Here is a 5,164-nt window from a genome sequence, read left to right as displayed (position 1 = left end):
ACCCCAGGCAGATTTGGGTCAGTCCTGGATTGCAGTGTTTAGCACTGCTGCCTCACAAGAGCCAGGGACCCAAGTTCATTTCAGGTCTTGGGTGATTGCGTGGAGTTTGCACGTTCTGGTGTCTGCACGGGTTTCCTCCGGGTGCTGTGGTTTCATCCCACAGTCCAAAAATGTGCAGGTTGGGTGGATTGACCATGATCAATGCATGAGGATAGGGCAGGGGAGTTGGGCCCAGGTAGAGTGCCCTTTTAAACGGTCGGTGCAGACTCGATGGGCAGAATGACCTCCTTCTGCACGGTAGGGATTCTTCTGTACCCGGGGTAGATTTAGCCTGGGTCGGACCTTGTGTACTCCATGGAGATGTAGCCCATGTCAGATCTTATATACTGCAGGATTTAACCTAGGACATACCTTGTATACTCCAGGGAGATTTAACCTGAGTCAGACCATGTGTATCCCAGGGAGATTCAGCCTGGGTCAGATCTTGTGTATCGCAGGGGGATTTAGCTTGGGGCAGACCTTGTATACTCCAGGGAGATTTAGCCCATGCCAGACCTTATGCATACGCTGCAGGTTTAACCCGGGTATGTCTTGCATCGCACGCAAATTAAGCTAAGCCTCGACCCAGTTTCGGTTGCAGTGAACCGCTCTGCTTCTGACCGGCTCCGGAGAGAGCAGCAACCGGTACTCGGGATCGGAGGAGGAAGCGGCTGAGATTGAAGACAGCAGCCCGGAAACAGCGCTTGACCCTCCGGGTAGGAGAGCAGCAGTGCCCGGGAGGCGGGTAGGAGGCGACTTCACAGCACAAAGAACAAGAAGCAGGAAAGGTGGAAGACGGAATTTAATGCAGATTATTGTGTGACCTGGAAACGGTAACCAGGAGACCAGCTCAAACTGACCAACAGCTTGGGCGAACATTACAATAGCAATTTTAGAGAAATCTTAGTCCTTGTGGATCGCGCGTTTTTGTTGTTTGCCACACGGGTCTCGGAACATGTGCTTTTTGTTGTTGCTAATTCAACTTCTTCCCGATTTGGGACACCACAATATGGATGCCAAATAAATGCCAGCAAAATCGCAGGTTAAAATTGCAAATTGCAGGTTATGATTGTGGGGTGCCCTGCTGTACGTTTCCAGCATTTTCTGTTTTATTTTATTTTCAATATTTGTTTTGGTCTAAAGGTGTATGCAAGTTTAAGACTTGCACTGATTTTTTTTTTTTGGAAATGTTTTTTATTGAGTTTTCATATTTTATATCCAACAAATTACAAATTATTAGAAAAAAAACACGCAAAAATTAACATGTATATTTACAGGTAAGCATCTTCATAATAACAACTGTGGCCGCCCCCTTTAACCGGCATACATATTTTACATTCCCCAATATGGCCGAAGCACATGTTTATAGGCATTTATTTACAATTTGGTTTTGGGCCTTAGCTTGCCATCAGACTATCACTTGCGGCTTTGTCCTTCCTTTTTTTTTGGAATAATTTTTATTCAAGTTTTCAACAACAAATTTTATCACAACAGAGAAAAACAGTAACTCCTCCCCTCCAATACAAAAACAATAAATTAACAAGAAAAAGAAATAAGCATAAAACCATGAGAACAAAACCCCATAACAAACCCGTAGCCCTCCCCCCCCCCCCCCCCCCCCCGCTATCTTCCCCCGATTCCCGTCCATTTCCCCCTGATTCTTGGCCACCCGACTATTCTTCCTCTTGTTCGTTGGCCACAAACAGGTTCCGGAACAATTGCATGAATGGCTCCCACGTTCTGTGGAAGCCGTCGTCTGACCCTCGGATGGCGAATTTGATTTTCTCCATTTGGAGAGATTCCGAGAGGTCGGACAGCCAGTCTGCAGCTCTGGGTGGTGCTGCTGACCGTCAGCCAAACAGGATTCTACGGCGGGCGATCAGGGAGGCAAAGGCAAGGGCGTCCGCCCTCCTCCCCAGGAATAGATCTGGCTGGTCTGAAACCCCGAAGACCGTCACTATCGGGCATGGCTCCACCCTCACCCCCACTACTTTGGACATAACTTCGAAGAAGGCTGTCCAGTACTCCACAAGTCTGGGGCAAGACCAGAACATGTGGGCGTGGTTGGCCGGGCCTCTTTGGCACCGTTCACATCGGTCCTCCACCTCCGGGAAGAACCTACTCATACGGTTTCTTGTTAAGTGGGCTCTATGTACCACTTTTAGTTGCGTCAGGCTGAGCCTTGCGCACGTGGAGGTGGAGTTGACCCTATGCAGTGCTTCGCCCCAGAGTCCCCACCCTATCTCAATCCCCAGGTCATCCTCCCATTTCTTTCTTGTTGCGTCCAGTACGGTGTCGGCCCTTTCTACCAGTCGGTCATACGTGTTGCTACAGTTCCCTTTATCTAGGATACTTGCGTCCAGTAGGTCTTCCAGTAGTGGCGGTTGTGGGTACGTCCATGTCTCCTTTCGTAAGAAGTTTTTGAGCTGCAGATACCGTAGCTCGTTCCCCCGGCTAGCCGAAATTTCTCTGTCAGTTCGTCCAGTGTTGCGATCCTGCCGTCCGTGTATAGGTCCCTGACTGTCAGCGTCCCTCCATGCTGCCTCCACCTTTTGAAGGTGGCGTCAGTCAGTGCTGGTGTGAACCTATGGTTGTTGCAGATGGGAGCCTTGTCCGACATTTTGGTCAGGCCAAATTGCTGCCGCAGTTGGTTCCAGGTATGGAGGGTGGCTGTCACCACTGGGCTGCTGGAGTGTTTTTTGGGTGGGGATGGGGGTGCTGCCATGGCGAGGGCCCGGAGGGAGGTCCCCATGCAGGAGGCCTCCTCCGCACGCACCCACTCGGCCTCTGGCTCCTGGATCCATCCCCTTACTCGCTTGGCTGTTGCCGCCCAGTGGTAGAATTGTAGGTTTGGGAGGGCTAGCTCCCACCTGGATTTTGTTTTTTGTAGGACATTCTTTGGGATCCTAGCATTTTTACCCCCCCCCCCCTTCCCCCCCCCCCCCATACAAACGCCATGATTAGTTTGTCCAGCGCTTTGAAAAAGGCCTTGGGGATGTAGATCGGAATGGATCTAAACAGGAAGAGGAACCTGGGCAGTACGTTCATTTTGATCGTCTGGACTCCCCCGCGGGGAGAGTGGGAGTGTGTTCCATCTTTGCAGGTCCTTTTTGACTTGCACTGATTTAGGAGTGGTGACTGATACAGAGTAGCCAGTGCTCTAATCCTGCAATGGCTCCCAGCCTTTTCTGGTGGAACATTGGCCCTTCTCAGAAAAGCAGCCAGTTTGGTGTCAATGGTTGTCCCTTCCGATCAGAGGGGGTCCAGAGGACTTCCACATGCATGCGGATTACACCTGGCTCTACCTCCTCACCTCTTCAACCCCATTCCACAGCTATCTCCTTGTACTTCAAGTCATGGATGTGCAAATGTTTGTCTCCAGCTGCATGTCAGGATCAATAAAGCCCTAGATTTTAGGCCCGCCGTCTAAAACTGCACCAACATTAGTTTCGACTTTTTCTAAATTCAGATGTGCACATGCTGCCCTAAACTGAGGCCAGTTTTGTCATTGCTCCGTTCAGTGGGTTGTGTGATAAATGTAGGAATTATTATATATTATAACTTATATCTGTTGCAGCAATGTGATATACAAATCCTGGTTAAAATACATATAGGTAGTGTGTCTACTAAAGCTGTAATTAAGGAGTCATAAAAAGTGAGGTACTGATTGATTTTAACCACAATGATTGATTTTAACCATTTACGTGTTTACTGAGAGTTGGCTCATGGGATATTGTTTTGATTGCTGGAGATTCCCTGGAGAGGAGATAATTTATGTGGGGTTGTATTTAGTCCTAGCTAAGCAGGTGATGGGGTGTTTTAGCAGGATACAGATTATGTGATGAATGGGAGGAGCCAGGTCAGCCAGTAATTTGCCGTTTTGCCAAAAGCTGTTGGGTTGGGCAGAAAGAGTCTGACAAGTCAGAAGGGTTTTCAGGTTGTTCCTGAAAGGATCTCTTTCTCCAAAAGCCTTGACAGAGGCCCACAAGTAAACTTATTTTGTTAACCTTATTTATAAGTGGAATTTGAACGTATTGGTGTTGCTTGGCTGGAATGTAGTGTCAGGTGTGGATAATAAAATAAGGTTTTCCCTTTTATTTCAGAACTGTTTAACTGTTAATTGTAAAGCCATTTCTTTGATGTTAATGTCGTTAATTCTGTGTTTAAATTAAAGTTTGTTTTAACATCAAAGATGCCTATTGGTCAGAGTCATCACCCCTGGGTGAAGTATCCTTTCCTTAAAGTTTTACAAATTGAAAATTGTTTGGAGTTTCTTGTCCGATATCCTAACAAAGGTTGGGGGCTGGCCTGGTATCTTAAATGTAGAGACTGGGTCTTTATCATGCCTTAAGTTTTTGTTTCCCGTTGGAAAAATGGCCTAAGATGATCAGCCATGATCTGTTTGAATGGGGCAGCAGGCTCAATGGGCCAAATGACCTGCTCCTGTTCCTAAGATTTCCTTTCCTCATGGAAGAATATTGGGTGGGTGGGGTGGAGAGTATTTTGAACTCCCATTTTTGTTTGGGCAGCTCTTTCCTGATTGAATAATGGGACTTCAGAGATTACTATTAAGTGTGGTCTGGAATCCAAAACAAGGGAAAATTACATTATTCATCTCACGTCAATGTAAGCAACCAAACAATAATATCAATCACGCAGATAATGATACTGTAGCCCACGATGATGTGAAATTGGAAGTTTGGCGACGAGGATGGTGCAATTTTCTTTCAATACTCTACTCATGTTGCTGCGTGCTCTGACCTGGAGATGGGGTTTTCTGGTGTTGTACACTGAATATTCCAGTTTTTAAAGAATCTGTTGTTATTTTGCCTTCTCTAGTGGCCCACCCTACCTCTTGACCCCACTTTGTTTGATTTGATTTGCTGTCTGAAGCAGTTGCAGCTTTCACTGATGGTATCTGTTTCACTGCTCCCTGAAATGGTTGCAGCCCTTCAGGTCCTTTTGATATTTGTTTGGATGGTTGTGGCTGAAAACTGGTTGTGTGTAAGATCTTTGATATGAGCATGTGGTTTACCAATCACTAGGACCTCATTCAGAGCAACAGGCGTTTTAATCCTCCCCAGAAATTAACCCCCCAACCCCCACCCGCATCCCTTTTCCCTTC

At 47.0% G+C, this 5,164-nt stretch overlaps 1 protein-coding gene across 3 annotated transcripts in view; it reads left to right on the top strand.

Annotated features, from left to right (window-relative positions):
- Positions 1 to 5,164, top strand: part of LOC119950617 (rootletin-like) — a 136,616-nt gene that overhangs the window by 522 nt on the left and 130,930 nt on the right. The window contains exon 1 of one of the 3 annotated variants that reach the window (XM_038773210.1): positions 347 to 827. The exons of 1 other annotated variant lie outside the window; for it this stretch is intronic. The gene's annotated coding sequence lies outside the window, so the exon portion shown is untranslated. Of the gene's footprint in view, positions 1 to 346; positions 873 to 5,164 lie in introns of those variants that run through there. One more of the 3 variants, XM_038773209.1, reaches the window with a different exon arrangement.

Source organism: Scyliorhinus canicula, chromosome 16 (genome assembly GCF_902713615.1).
Source record: "Scyliorhinus canicula chromosome 16, sScyCan1.1, whole genome shotgun sequence".
Lineage (NCBI taxonomy): Eukaryota > Metazoa > Chordata > Chondrichthyes > Carcharhiniformes > Scyliorhinidae > Scyliorhinus > Scyliorhinus canicula.
This window is presented reverse-complemented; position numbering and strand designations above follow the sequence as displayed.